The sequence below is a fragment of the Aquarana catesbeiana genome, linkage group LG04, assembly GCF_042186555.1.
Source record: "Aquarana catesbeiana isolate 2022-GZ linkage group LG04, ASM4218655v1, whole genome shotgun sequence".
Lineage (NCBI taxonomy): Eukaryota > Metazoa > Chordata > Amphibia > Anura > Ranidae > Aquarana > Aquarana catesbeiana.
The window spans coordinates 62,221,971-62,237,874 of record NC_133327.1 but is presented as its reverse complement, the minus strand read 5'-3'; the positions used below and the strand labels follow the sequence as shown (position 1 = coordinate 62,237,874).

The following is a 15,904-nucleotide window of genomic DNA, read 5'->3' as shown; positions in this document are numbered from 1 at the left end:
TCTCTATTGAAGTCTCAGAGTCTGCCAATTAATCTTGCAACTACCTAAGGGTGTCCTGGCCCTAACCCTCTCTCCCCCAAAAAAGTTTGTTAAGAGAAATAAACTTTCTTTTGTATTCAATTGTCTGGCGCCCAATAAATTTAACTACTCTGCACCCACCATGCCTCATAACCCACTACATACAAGAGGGTGTCAGCTATCTCTGGCCCTGGAGGTCCTCATTAGATCAAAGGAGGCCTGAGACCTTGCTACATTTACATTACAGATTAGATGGCTGGCAGGCTAAAGCCAGGTACACACATACCGAAAATAGGCCAGTTCAGCAGGAACCAGCTTAATTTTGGTTTGTGTGTACAGCTGTCTGTTCAACAAAGGCCGGTATAATGACCCATTTCTATTGAATAGTCCTGTTGGAAAACCAGCATTCAAAATTAAAAAACAAAAAACAAAAAAACCTCAACGTGTATAGCTTGGTTTAGTCTCTGCTGGGAGGGGGAGCAAAATAAGGTATTGCTCAAGAAATGAAAGTGAGAGTGTGAGAAGTGAGACTGTTTTTGTTCTGATTGTTGAAGGTGCATTGCTCTACATTGCCTGCAGCTACAGAGGTCAGCCAGGTCTTTTTTAAAAGCCTATTTACTGTTTGTTAAGGCCGCTTGCACATGGGGTCATCTAGCTGAAGTGCATTCTCTCAGTGTTTTAGTGTGCCGGGAGGGCCAGTTACAATGTCTAGCCTTGCTGCAGGTAGCCTGTCTAAGTCTATGTCAGGCTGCGGCTTGACGGGGCTTTATGCTGGGTGTATATAGGAACAAAGACACATGCTTACCAAATGCCCTTGTTAGTCATTGTGTTAGCAGGGCCCCATGGAGAAAAAACACACACTTCACCTCCACCTTTTTAGTCCTCAACATCAATACATCTGCACAATGCACATCCAACATCAACAAAGGATGGCTGCCCAATTCTTCCATTGTCCTCACAGTATGGCCCTATAGGTGGGTCCTCCAGTGGAGCTTGTACTGGGCTTACAGGATCTTCCAGTTCAAGATTTTGAAGGCCTAATATAGCCTTACCCACAATACCCACCCAGGGTAGGGGTCTCTCTATAAGGGGGACTAACCCCTGCTTACACACTGCATACTTGCCAACTGTCCCGAATTTCCTGGGACATTCCCGGGATTTAGACCCTTTTCCCGATTTAATCGTTTGTCCCGAGATTTAATCGAGATGTCCCGAGAAATTCGTTTTTTCACGATTTTCGGCACCGAGGTTCGCGCAGCCGGCCGATAGAGGTCCGCGGCCAGCGGAGACTATGTCTCCGCTGGTCGCCATTTTCAAGAAGACCATAGAAGTAGGCTGGCTAGATGGCTACAATAGAGATTGAGCTGCGGCGCTGCCCACCCCCCGGCCCGCTCCGCCCCGCTGCCAGTCTCTGTGACCTGTTATGGAAAGGGGTGGGGGATGGGCGGCGCCGCAGCTCAATCCCCACTGTAACCATGCGCCTCCGCTTGACCAACTTTGGGGCCGCATAGCCTGGATGTCACGGGGGGGGGGCCAGTCTGGATGTCACAGGGATGGCGGTCTGGATGTCACAGTGGGGGACGGTCTGGATGTCACGGGGGGGCGGTCTGGATGTCACAGGGATGGCGGTCTGGATGTCACAGTGGGGGGCCGGTCTGGATGTCACAGGGGGGGCTGGTCTGGATGTCACAGGGGGGGCCAGTCTGGATGTCACAGGGGGGGGCGGTCTGGATGTCACGGGGGGGCCGGTCTGGATGTCAAAGGGAGGCCCGTATAGTCTGGATGTCACAGGGGGGCCAGTCTGGATGTCACAGGGGGGGCCGGTCTTGATGTCACGGGGCGGCCAGTCTGGATGTCACAGGAGGGGCCGGTCTGGATGTCACGGGGGGGGCTGTATAGTCTGGATGTCACAGGGGGGCCAGTCTGGATGTCACAGGGGGGCCGTTCTGGATGTCACGGGGGGGCTGTTCTGGATGTCACGGGAGGGTCCGGTATGGATGTCACGGGGGGGCGGTCTGGATGTCACAGGGGGGGCCAGTCTGGATGTCACGGGGGGCAGTCTGGATGTCACAGGGGGGGCCGGTCTGGATGTGACAGGGGGGCCAGTCTGGATGTCACAGGGGGGGCCAGTCTGGATGTCGCAGGGGGGCCGGTCTGGATGTCACAGGGGGGGCCAGTCTGGATGTCACAGGGGGGGCCAGTCTGGATGTCACAGGGGGGGCCAGTCTGGATGTCACAGGGGGCCGGTCTGGATGTCACAGGGGGGGCCAGTCTGGATGTCACAGGGGGGGCCAGTCTGGATGTCACAGGGGGGCCGGTCTGGATGTCACAGGGGGGCTGTATAGTCTGGATGTCACAGGGGGGCAGTCTGGATGTCACGGGGGGGCGTAGAGTCTGGATGTCACAGGGGGGGCCAGTCTGGATGTCACGGGGGGTGTATAGTCTGGATGTTACAGGGGGGGCCAGTCTGGATGTCACGGGGGGCTGTATAGTCTGGATGTCACAGGGGGCCATATAGTCTAGATGTCACGGGGGGGCCGTATAGTCTGGGTGTCATGGGGGGGCCATATAGTGTGGATGTCACAGGGGGGCCGTATAGTCTGGATGTCACAGGTGGGGCCGTATAGTCTGGATGTCACGGGGGGCCGTATAGTCTGGATGTCACAGAGGGGGGCTTATAGTCTGGATGTTACAGGGGGGGCCAGTCTGGATGTCACGGGGGGCTGTATAGTCTGGATTTCACAGGGGGGGGCTGTATAGTCTGGATGTCACGGGGGGGCTGTATAGTCTGGATGTCACAGGGGGGGCCGTATAGTCTGGGTGTCACTGGGGGGGCCAGTCTGGATGTCACGGGGGGGCCGTATAGTCTGGATGTCACAGGAGGGCACCAGATGTAATGGGGACTGATGGGGACACAGATGTAAAGAGGATTCTGCTGATGGGGACACAGATGTAAGGAGGACTGATGGGGACACAGATGTAAGGAGGACTGATGGGGACATAGATGTAAGGAGGACTCTGCTGATGGGGACACAGATGTGAGGAAGGCTCCGCTGGGGACACCTGATGGCATCTGGTGGCAGGCAACATGGCCGGTGACACGCTCAGGGCTCCCACTGATTCGGCATTATGGTGAGTTGAATGATTTCATTTTATATTACAATGTAATAATAGAAATAATGCGCTTCAATCATCCTGACACCATAACAATCATGGTGCTGGGATGATTGAATCGCTAACACCAGGTGTTTGGAGTATCTTTATCTGCTGATTGTTAAACTCTGGAATACACATTTCTATTGTGGTGTAGGATCTGGGGCTGCTGTCCCTCCATCCCTGTCCCCCCCTTTCCCCCTTTTCCTCTCCATCCCTCATTCATCTCAGACTCTAACTACACCCCATTTGAGCTACGCCCATTTAAGCCATGCCTACTTTTCCACATAATCCACGCCCACTTGTCGGCACGGCGCGCAAAGCGCGCCGCATTTTTTTTCAACTATGTCACGCCCACAAATGCATGCCCCGCTCCCTAATTATAATGCGACTCCGCCTACAGCCAAAAAAGTGTCCCTAAAAATATTTTTACAATGTTGGCAACTATGACACTGTAGTAGAGTAGGTTTACCTCTACAAGCATTTATTAGCAGAGGAAGACTAAGGAACCCTGAACTGGGTTTAAGAAGCATAAACAAGGCTACTCCAATGGTTTTATTAAATGTTTTTGATTACTGTGCCATGCCCTAAAAAAAACATAATATGCATCAATGTTTTTAAAACCTAATTTGTAAGTTAGTATTTACACAGGGACACCCTTGTTTTTCTCATTGCCTATCCATACTCTATTTACTGCCTACTACTACAACACAATGATTGTGATTTACTGTTGCTTCTTACAACACAAGTCAAAAGGAGTGTTTTTATAAAAAATTGGTTCAAAATCAAATGTTCTCAGGAAATATTCTCTATATTATGGCCATTAGATGGTTCTGAGTATCATGGGTAATATGCATGCTCATCTGCTCCATCTAGTGGTCGTAATGTGATATTTTCTGCATTCACACGTGCGTTCTGCAGGGAATATAACCTGAGATCATTAAATATCACCCCATTTGCATAGAACAAATTTACATGCAGTTTCAATGGATGAAAAGCAATGCAAATTTCTTTATTAATATACTTTTAAGAGTCAAGAAACCCTGTGAAATTGATGCACTACCTATATGGCTTTTATCATAACTTAACAGCCATTGAGCAGTATTCCGTAACAAATGTAAAATGCCCCAACAAAACTTTTTGGGAGTTTTGCCTGTTCAGAATGGTTTGGTGTTTGGGAGAAAAGGGGGCAATAATATCAATGTACTAAATACCTGCTAGCAACTTTTAGTTGCTAAAATTAGTTAAAGCGGTGTCCCCCCTCCCCTCCAAAAATAAAAGTCAGCAATTACACATACTGTAGCTGCTGACTTTTAAAATATGGACACTTACCTGTCCTAGAATCCACCGATGTCGGCACCCAGCCGATGATTCTATTGGCTGTTGGGTGCTGCCGCTGCCATTGCCGGTAAGGGAACCCATCAGAAAAACCTTGCGGCTTCACAGCCAGTTCCCTACTGCGCATGCGTAAAGCACGCTGCGCTCTCTTACTGGGCCGGCAGCAGGGGGAGGAAGGAGGAAGAGCCAAACGTCTGACGTAGGGTTGCTACATCATACCTTTAATCCAGGACACATATTAATTACACAGGTTACGTGGCTGATTAAGGTGGTAATTAAACTCACTTAGTGCCTTATCTGCATTAAATCAGCCTCAAAAGCTGGGAAATTAATATGTGTCCTGGATTAAAGGGATGATGTAGCAACCCTAGTCTGACGTACCTCACCGCCCCGACGGAAGTGGGTACAGGGTACCCGTCAAAAACAGGTACCTGCTCCCCCCCTCCCCCTGAAAGGTGCCAAATGTGGCACTGGAGGGAGGGAGGAGGCTGATAAGCGGAAGTTCCACTTTTGGGTGGTACTTCTCTTTAAGAATTAGGAGTCACTTTAAGATAAACAGCAGGGCTCAAAATTTCAAGTCTTGAGCTACTAGCCAGGCCTTAAGGGCTACTCACCACCTGTTGCCCCACCCAACCCCTAACCTGCCCGCCCAAACTTTCCATCCCTAAACACGCCCTCATAAATTATCTCATGAAATGACACTTAAATGTTTTATGCAGAATTAAGTTACAAAAAAAAAACTTTATCAGTGCCCATCAGTGCAGCCTCACTTGTGCTCATCAATGCGGCCTATCAGTGCCCATCAGTGCAGCATATCAGTGCCCATCAGTGCAGCATATCAGTGCCCATCAGTGCAGCCTCACTTGTGCTCATCAATGCAGCCTATCTGTGTAGATGAATACCGCTCCACCTGTGCCCAACAACATAGCCTACCTGTGCCCAACAATACAACCTACCTGTATCCATCATTGCCCCTTCACCTTTGCCCAACAATGCAGCCTACCTGTGCCCAACAATGCAACTTACCTGTGCCCAACAATGCAACCTACCTGTGTCCATCAATGCCGCCTACCTGTGCCCAACAATGCAGCCTACCTGTACCCAACAATGCAGCCTACCTGTGCCCAACATGCAGCCTACCTGTGCCCAACAATGGAACCTACCTGTGTCCATCAATGCCGCTTCATCTGTGCCCAACAATGCACACTACCTGTGCCCAACAATGCAACCAACCTGTGTCCATCAATGTCGCTATATCTGTGCCCAACAATGCACACTACCTGTGTCCAACAATGCAGCCTACCTGTGTCCATCGAGGCAGCCTATCAAAGCAGTCTATCAAAGTACCCGGGCCAGGAGGTGGGGCTGTATGTGACAGTGAGTGTGGAGAACGCTCGATAATTCTAATGAAAGCTATTACAGCAATGTTCCTCGGCGCCCTTATGATCCGGCTGCCTACTCTCCTCTCTCTTCCCCAGGGCAATCGCTGGGAGAATGGCTCCCATTCAACCCCAACTGTCAGTGGTGCTCGCCCCACCCCCTACCACCCCCCCGTGCTCAGAGGCAGCCCACGCTCGCGAGTAGGCCGGTGGAAAATTTGAGGGCTGTAAACAGTGTTAGCAAAATGAATCCTTGAACTATGTGGGTTATGTAAACACTTAACTCGGGTACACATGATCAGAATATCGTACAAAAAATATCGCTTTCGAACCAATTGTACGATAATCTGATCGTTAATACATAGCTTTCGTCCGAAATTTTCCAAAGGGACAAACACGAAAATCAGTACAGTTTTTGTCTGAAAATACAATACAAATGCACTACATCACTTCCGAATTTTTATTGCCATACAAGAATTTTCGTGCTTTAGTAACCTACGGTATTTGTTTTCAATATGGAGACTAGCATGCAAAATAAAATAAAAACGGGACGATCATTCATCCGATAATCTCATTGTGTTTACTAGGCTTTAAGATGTCAGATTTAGTCCTTTATCTTCTTTCTGCCAGTTGAACAATGACATATCCTGTAATCTGGATCTGTTTTTTCAGGAACAGTGTAACTAAAGTCTGCAGGAGGGCAAAAGTCTTGGCTTGGGCCTTTGTTATGTAATAATTCAGGTCATATATGGGCAATGCAGGTAATATGAGTATTCAGAAAATCAGACGAAAAATATTTTCAAAGCGATCGTACGATAATCTGATCATTAGTACACAGCTTTTGAGAGCTGATCATGACAGTTCAAGCCAAATTATCTGAAGGGACAAACACGAACATCCTTCTCGTACAATACCAGAACGAACAATTTTAGTTTAAACAGTACAGTATTTGTCCAAATTTTTTTTTTTAACTAGTTATGGCGGTGATCAGCGATTTTTATTGGGACTGCGACATTATGGCAGACAGATCGCACACTTTTGACACATTTTTGGGACCATTGACAATTATACAGCGATCAGTGCTATAAAAATTGCATTGATGACTGTGTAAATGTCACTGGCAGGGAAGGGGTTAACACTAGGGGGCGATCAAGGGGTTAACTGTGTTCCCTAGTGTGTGTTCTAACTGTAGGGGGAGGGGACTGACTAGAGGAGATGACAGATTGTGGTTCCTAGCTAGTAGGAACTCACGATCTGCCTCTCCTCTCCTCACAGAACAGGGATTTGTGTGTTTACACACACTCGTCCCTGTCCTGGCTCTCATGCCCGCAATCGCAAGTGGCCGTCAGTCATCCTGACCGCTGACCACTCGCATCGGCACCTCTGTGCGCACCTGCTATCCCCCCCTTAAAGGGCTGACGTACAGCTACGACGGTTTGCGAGAACGTGCCGACCTGCCGCAGTATAGTGACGGCAGCTGGTCGTCAAGCGGTTAAAGCGGACCTTCAATCATTTTTTCAACTTTCCATCTATTAAATCTTCTGCCCTTTATGTTTTAACCTTGGATAGTATTAGTGTTACACCTTGGATAGCGTTAGTAAAACATTTTTTATTGCTAGTAAATACCTTATACAGCCCACTTGCTGTTTCTTATCTGGTAAAAAGCCTAGGCTTATGACATCATGCACAGCTCTCTCTCTCACTCTTGTGAGAGTTTGCCAGGAAGGGAGGGGGATGAGTCTAGGGGGGCCAATAAGAGCTGCAGAGCTGGAGGTGTGCCTCTGTGTGTTTGTGTAAATCCAAAAAGTGAACAGGCAGCAGCTTCAGCTGCCCACAGTTAAAATGGTTGCATCCAGTGGAGGGAGATTTCTGCAGCATACAGGAAGTACTCGAGTTACGAACACCTGAATTACAAACGATTCCTACTTACGAACGGCCTCAAATGCCGGCCACTTGTGCTTCTCGCTGGTCCTGGATACCTCCGAGCACCAGTGGACACATCCCAAACTGCAGTACTACATGTACTGCATGGCCAGAAGAGCCCCAGATAACATAACAAGCGCCCGGAAAATCCCACATCCATGCACAGGAGGAAGTTACACTTACAAACGCAGTGTTCCGACCGGAAGTTACACTTAAAAACGCAGTGTTCCGACCGGAAGTTACACTTACAAACGCAGTGTTCCGACTGGAAGTTACACTTACAAACGCAGTGTTCCGACTGGAAATTACACTTACAAATGCAGTGTTCCGACCGGACGTTACACTTACAAATGCAGTGTTCCGATTGGAAGTTACATTTACAAACGCAGTGTTCCGACCGGAAGTTACACTTACAAACGCAGTGTTCTGACCGGAAGTTACACTGACAAACGCAGTGTTCCGACCGGAAGTTACACTGACAAACGCAGTGTTCCGACCGGAAGTTACACTTACAAAGGCAGTGTTCCGACCGGAAGTTACACTTACAAACGCAGTGTTCCGACCGGAAGTTACACTTAAAAACGCAGTGTTCCGACCGGAAGTTACACTTACAAACGCAGTGTTCCGACTGGAAGTTACACTTACAAACGCAGTGTTCCGACTGGAAATTACACTTACAAATGCAGTGTTCCGACCGGACGTTACACTTACAAATGCAGTGTTCCGATTGGAAGTTACATTTACAAACGCAGTGTTCCGACCGGAAGTTACACTTACAAACGCAGTGTTCTGACCGGAAGTTACACTGACAAACGCAGTGTTCCGACCGGAAGTTACACTGACAAACGCAGTGTTCCGACCGGAAGTTACACTTACAAAGGCAGTGTTCCGACCGGAAGTTACACTTACAAACGCAGTGTTCCGACCGGAAGTTACACTTACAAAGGCAGTGTTCCGACCGGAAGTTACACTTACAAACGCAGTGTTCCGACCGGAAGTTACACTTACAAATGCAGTGTTCCCACCGGAAGTTACACTTACAAACGCAGTGTTCCGACCGGAAGTTACACTTACAAACGCAGTGTTCCGACCGGAAGTTACACTTACAAACGCAGTGTTCTGACCGGAAGTTACACTGACAAACGCAGTGTTCCGACCGGAAGTTACACTTACAAACGCAGTGTTCCGACCGGAAGTTACACTTACAAACGCAGTGTTCTGACCGGAAGTTACACTGACAAACGCAGTGTTCCGACCGGAAGTTACACTTACAAACGCAGTGTTCCGACCGGAAGTTACACTTACAAACGCAGTGTTCCGACCGGAAGTTACACTTACAAACGCAGTGTTCCGACCGGAAGTTACACTTACAAACGCAGTGTTCCGACCGGAAGTTACACTTACAAACGCAGTGTTCCGACCAGAAGTTACACTTACAAACGCAGTGTTCCGACCGGAAGTTACACTTACAAACGCAGTGTTCCGACCGGAAGTTACACTTACAAATGCAGTGTTCCGATTGGAAGTTACACTTACAAACGCAGTGTTCCGACCGGAGGTTACACTTACAAACGCAGTGTTCCGACCGGAAGTTACACTTACAAACACAGTGTTCCGACCGGAAGTTACACTGACAAACGCAGTGTTCCGACCGGAAGTTACACTTACAAACGCAGTGTTCCGACCGGAAGTTACACTTACAAATGCAGTGTTCCGACCGGAAGTTACACTTACAAACGCAGTGTTCCGACCGGAAGTTACACTTACAAACGCAGTGTTCCGACCGGAAGTTACACTTACAAACGCAGTGTTCCGACCGGAAGTTACACTTACAAACGCAGTGTTCCGACCGGAAGTTACACTTACAAACGCAGTGTTCCCACCGGAAGTTACACTTACAAACGCAGTGTTCCCACCGGAAGTTACACTTACAAACGCAGTGTTCCCACCGGAAGTTACACTTACAAACGCAGTGTTCCCACCGGAAGTTACACTTACAAACGCAGTGTTCCCACCGGAAGTTACACTTACAAACGCAGTGTTCCCACCGGAAGTTACACTTACAAACGCAGTGTTCCAACCAGAAGTTACACTTACAAATGCAGTGTTCTGACCGGAAGTTACACTGACAAACGCAGTGTTCCGACCGGAAGTTACACTTACAAACGCAGTGTTCCGACCGGAAGTTACACTTACAAACGCAGTGTTCCCACCGGAAGTTACACTTACAAACGCAGTGTTCCCACCGGAAGTTACACTTACAAACGCAGTGTTCCCACCGGAAGTTACACTTACAAACGCAGTGTTCCCACCGGAAGTTACACTTACAAACGCAGTGTTCCCACCGGAAGTTACACTTACAAACGCAGTGTTCCCACCGGAAGTTACACTTACAAACGCAGTGTTCCCACCGGAAGTTACACTTACAAACGCAGTGTTCCCACCGGAAGTTACACTTACAAACGCAGTGTTCCAACCAGAAGTTACACTTACAAATGCAGTGTTCTGACCGGAAGTTACACTGACAAACGCAGTGTTCCGACCGGAAGTTACACTTACAAACGCAGTGTTCCGACCGGAAGTTACACTTACAAACGCAGTGTTCCCACCGGAAGTTACACTTACAAACGCAGTGTTCCCACCGGAAGTTACACTTACAAACGCAGTGTTCCCACCGGAAGTTACACTTACAAACGCAGTGTTCCCACCGGAAGTTACACTTACAAACGCAGTGTTCCCACCGGAAGTTACACTTACAAACGCAGTGTTCCCACCGGAAGTTACACTTACAAACGCAGTGTTCCAACCAGAAGTTACACTTACAAATGCAGTGTTCCGATTGGAAGTTACATTTATAAATGCAGTGTTCTGACTTACAAACAAATTCCACTTACGACCAAACCTACAGTCCTTAATGTGTTCGTAACACGGGGACTGCCTGTATTTGGCAAGTACAGAATCACAGTATATAGAAAATAATATGCAAAGTGGTTGGAGGGAAGCTTCCGAATGGCAAAGATGTTTTTATTACTAATTATGTGAGCAGACTGCAGTTCCTCTTTAACTTTTCAATTTGCTGTTTGTTTGTGCATTTTGCATTAAAACATTCTTTGTCCATAAATATCATTTCAGCACATGTATTAAAGGGACAACTTGCATAATAAAATTTTTACTTTGTATAAATATTCACTTTTCAGATAACTTTCATGTTTTTTAGAATAGAAAGAGAGGGCGCAATCTTATCATTCATCCTAATACAAACTTTCCATACATTTTTTGGGGAAAAAAATGCACATTACTGCCAGTACTGAAGCTGGGGGGAGTTGGGAGTTGTGGCTCTCTTTGGCCAGTGCAGTAAGACCTGAATATCCGGCCGTCTGGCTTCTTGAGTTCTTTCACCTTTTGTATGTAAAATAAAATCCAAAGAACGACGAAACAAGTTTGTCCACATTTACAAAGCCTAAGTAGGTGAAAACTAAAAGAGCTGCAGATGAGACATTCCTGAGAAAGCGTCACCAGGAAGTAAATTCAGTAAAATATGTATAGTGGTTTCAGCTCTGCTGCCTTCCTATCTCGAGCATTCAGACCCAGTGCTGTCTCTGGAGTAGCTGTCACGCATTCCCGTTTGCTGGAGATGATCTGTCTACTGCCTGCGGATTATTATTACTAAAAATGCTACTTACTTTAGATATCCTACAGCCAGGAACTACAACAGAACAATTTCAATAGCATCCAAAAGGATCAGAAGGAGCAGGTGAGAAAGATAATCATGTCAAATTTATGCTGAATTACTGAAAATAAATAGAAGCCAGATTTTTGTTAGTAAAATATAGGATGGATTTACAAGGGTTTGGGAAGGAGAATTTTGAAGGTTTGGAAGAAAAATGGTTTTAAATAAAATTAGAACCTGTGGCTCCTGGCAACTTTTCTGAGGATATGTGTTTATGGGGGTCTTTGTAGTAGCAGGTTGATCTACCTGGGTGTGGCATTTTGTCAGTAGTCATGACTTTATGTCATAAGGACTTTTATAGATAAATTTTGTTTACATAACCTTTTGTATTCAATGGTCCATCCATAGATGGTTTGAATCTCAGCCAGTTCAACAGGGATCGACCAAGATTCAAAATATCTATGGGCATGCTGATTGAAGTCGATCCATCAACCGGCTTGGGTACAACCAGCATGTCATATTTTTACATGCAATTATTGCCAGCAGTGCAGGGAGTGCGTTTGAACTGCTTATGCTGGCAACACCAATGATTTTATTAGAGCCTGATCCAGCTATAGATAATTAAAACAGACCTCAGTCAACCTTGGAATGGTCATCTTCTCTACACATTTGAAGGTTTCTCTAAACATCATCTGATTCATAAATAGAGCAAACAGATAAATAGTAGGCATTACATAAGTTACTGGATATCCAAGCTCATTCATATCCAATTGGCACCCTTCTTCTGGATCAGTCATTTTCGGGGCTGAGGTCCTGGTGCTGTGAAATCTACAAACTTTAAATACTGAGAATTGTTTGACCTAATAAAAAAAGTGTGGACTTGATGGTTAATTCATTTTATGAAATAGGTTCCGGTTGTCATCGAGGGTTAGGAAGGTGAGGTTAAAAATTATGTTTGAGGGAGTTAAGTGATAGGATTTTTTGGTTAACTTAGGCGTTAAGGGTCAATTTTTAAGGGTCAGGTCAAGTGTAATGATGGTTAAGTACTTGGGCAGTTTTTCTCCATTATTGTTAACTATTTCTTCGAACACAAGAATGGATCAAGACAGTTTTGAGTGGCTGTTGTCAGGGTTGGAGTTTGGGGTAAGGTTAAATGCTGTGGACAGGTTGAGAGTTAAAGTGAACCTGTTTTGAGAGAAATGTAGAGGCTGCATTTGCTTTCTTGCTTGGCTGTTTCGCAGACCTATTTGATTTCAATACCTTCTGTGTCACGGACATAGACGAGGCAGACTAGTAGGAAATGCCTGAGGTCCTTCTCTGCAAACCTGTTCCAGGTCAGTAAGTCAAAATCTTAACGCAAGTGGGTCAGCAGGAAAGCCAGAATTAGAATTTTCAGAAAAAAGATGTTAGCAATGGCTGCCATGTTTTTATCTCATGACAGATTTACATGAAGTATATATGTAAAACTTAAAAAAAGAATGTTTGGGCTTTACATACACTTTTTCTTGTATGTTTTGTGCATTATTATGGCACGCTGGCAAGCACCTCTAACAAACAGTGGTGTGCTTTTTCAATGGCCTTTCTAATGCTGCCATTGTTATCAATAAATCATTTAATATAATGCATAAAAATGCACATACTTTTTTTGCCCAACACGTATCACACAAGTGTGAACTAGCACCACAGGTAAAAATCGCTAACTTGTGTACATGTGCTAATGTGCGTTAAAACTTGTAAAATCATAGAAGACCAACAACAGAAAAAGAAAAGATCTTTCACCGACTTACTACCTCTGCTGGAAGTCTATTCCAGGTATCAGTTACTCTTTAGATAAAATAATGCTTTCTAGGGTTAGTTTTGAACTTAGAAATATAAAAACATTCAAAAGTGACATTGAAAAAGAAAAATACCAAGTGGTCCAATGAGTTTGCCCCTTTTTTTAAATTTATTTAATGTATTTATTATTTTTTTTTTATTTCTTTGAGTAAAGATTTACGTTTGTCCTAAGCATGTGTAAATTCCCTTACTATTGACTGACTCACTACCCCTGTTGGAAGCCTACTCCAAGTATCAACTGCTTTTTCGGTAAAACAATAATGTCTTATGTTCGTTTTTAACTTTTCTTGTGCTATGTCCCCTTGTTCTTGATCTTGTCTTCACATTAAAAATACTGCCCTTCTGCCCTTCTGAACTTTACTCACACCCTTAATGTATTTAAAGGTTTCAGTCATGTCTCACATTTTCATTTCTTTCTTCAAGACTGTACATATTAATTTCTTGCAGCTTCTCCTGATACATTTTATCCCTCTAACCTTTCACCATTTTTATTTCCTATTTTTGTACTCATTCTATCTTATCAATATCTTTTTTAAGTGAGGTCGTCAGAATTGGACACATACCCTAAACCAAAGATTTAATCTCAGTTCACACTGAGGCGACCTGTCAGCTGCCTGACAACTTGCACTCCATTCAGTGCAACGGAACCATTCTAATTGAGACAACTCAAGTTGATTCGACTTAGAAAAAAGGTTCCTGTACTATTTGGGGGCGACCTCAGAGTGACTTGCATTGACTTCTATTACAGAAGTCGTTATGCAAGCCGCGCTGAAGTCGCGCTGTATGGGGCGCTTTAGAGTCGGGCGACTTTGAAGCCGCCCCAGTGTGAACCGAGACTTACTGTATTTAGGGTAACCAGGACCGCCTCCCGCCTGCTGGTGATCCCTCTATTGATAATTAAAATTCTTTATAGAGGAATCAGGACCTTCTTTTTTCTGCTTGGGATGGTCTAAAGATACCTATATATATATATATATATATATATATACACACACACACACAGTTGTGCTCATAAGTTTACATACCCTGGCAGAATTTATGATTTCTTGGCCATTTTTCAGAGAATATGAATGATAACACAAAAAGGTTTCATTCACTTATGGTTAGTGTTTGGCTGAAGTCATTTATTATCAACCAACTGTGTTTACTTTTTTTAAATCATAATGGCAACAGAAACTACCCAAATGACCTTGATCAAAAGTTTACATACCCCAGTTCTTAATACCATGTATTGCCCCCTCTAATATCAATGACAGCTTTAAGTCTTTTGTGGTATTTGTGGATGAGGCTCTTTCTCTTCTCAGATGGTAAAGCTGCCCATTCTTTTTGGCAGAAAGCCTTCAGTTCCTGTAAATTCTTGGGCCGTCTTGCATGAACTGCACGTCTGAGATCTCCCCAGAGTGGCTCAATGATATTGAGGTCAGGAGACAGATGGCCACTCCAGAAGCTTCACTTTATTCTGCTGTAGCCAATGACAGATCGACTTGGCCTTGTGTTTTGGATCATTGTCATGTTGGAATGTCCAAGTACGTCCCATGCGCAGCTTCCTGGCTGATAAATGCAAATGTTCCTCCAGTATCTTTTGATAATATACTGCATTCATCTTGCCAACAATTTTGACCAAATTTCCTTGCCTTTGTAGCTCACACATCCCCAAAACATCAGCGATCCACCTCCATACCTTTCATCGTAGGCCTTGCTGACTCCTCTCCAAATGTAGCGTTTATGGTTGTGGCCAAAAAGCTACATTTTGGTCTCATCACTCCAAATGACTTTGTGCCAGAAGGTTTGAGGCTTGTCTCTGTGCTGTTTGGCGTATTGTAAGCAGGATACTTTGTGGCATTTGCTTAGTACTGGCTTTCTTCTGGTGACTAGACCATGCAGCCCATCTTTCTTCAAGTGCCTCCTTAGTGTGCATATTTTCCTGGCAGTTGTGGCTGAAATTTTAGTTGGTCTACCTGACCGTGGTTTGGTTTCAACAGAACCCCTCATTTTCCACTTCTTGATTAGAGTTTGAACACTGCTGATTGGTATTCTCAATTCCTTGGATATCTTTTTATATCCCTTTCCTGTTTTATACAGTTCAACTACCTTTTTCCGCAGATCCTTTGATAATTCTTTTGCTTTCCCCATGACTCAGAATCCAGAAACGTCAGTGCAGCACTGGATGAAAGATGCAAGGGTCTGTCAGGAGTCCAGAAACGCATTGACCTTTTATACACACACACTAATTACAAGCAAACAGATCACAGGTGAGGATGGCTACCTTTAATAGCCATTCAAACCCCTTTGTGCCAACTTGTGTGCATGTTATCCGGCCAAAATCCCCTAAAAAAAGTTAACAATAAGGTAACTTGTTCCTTATAATAAAGTTAAATGCCTAATATTATCCTCATCAGAATCTAAAACCTAGCTAGGGAGGAGCTTTGGGTTTGGAACGAGGTAGAAGTCAACTGTCGGGAAGCTGTCATTTACCAGCAATTGAAATGCCCTTTTGTCAGTTTTTCTGTAGTACATTGCATACACCACACAGATGCACCACTTCACAGGTTTAAGGCACCCCAGGCATGTTATTTTTTAAATAATT

The 15,904-nt window shown here is 45.2% G+C and overlaps 1 protein-coding gene across 2 annotated transcripts in view; it reads left to right on the top strand.

Moving 5' to 3' along the window:
* LOC141139298 (adhesion G protein-coupled receptor F5-like) overlaps positions 1 to 15,904 on the top strand; it is a 291,803-nt gene that overhangs the window by 94,726 nt on the left and 181,173 nt on the right. Inside the window, exon 1 of one of the 2 annotated variants that reach the window (XM_073625270.1) lies at positions 11,348 to 11,565. The exons of the other annotated variant lie outside the window; for it this stretch is intronic. The gene's annotated coding sequence lies outside the window, so the exon portion shown is untranslated. Of the gene's footprint in view, positions 1 to 11,347; positions 11,566 to 15,904 lie in introns of those variants that run through there. 2 annotated transcript variants of the gene reach the window in all.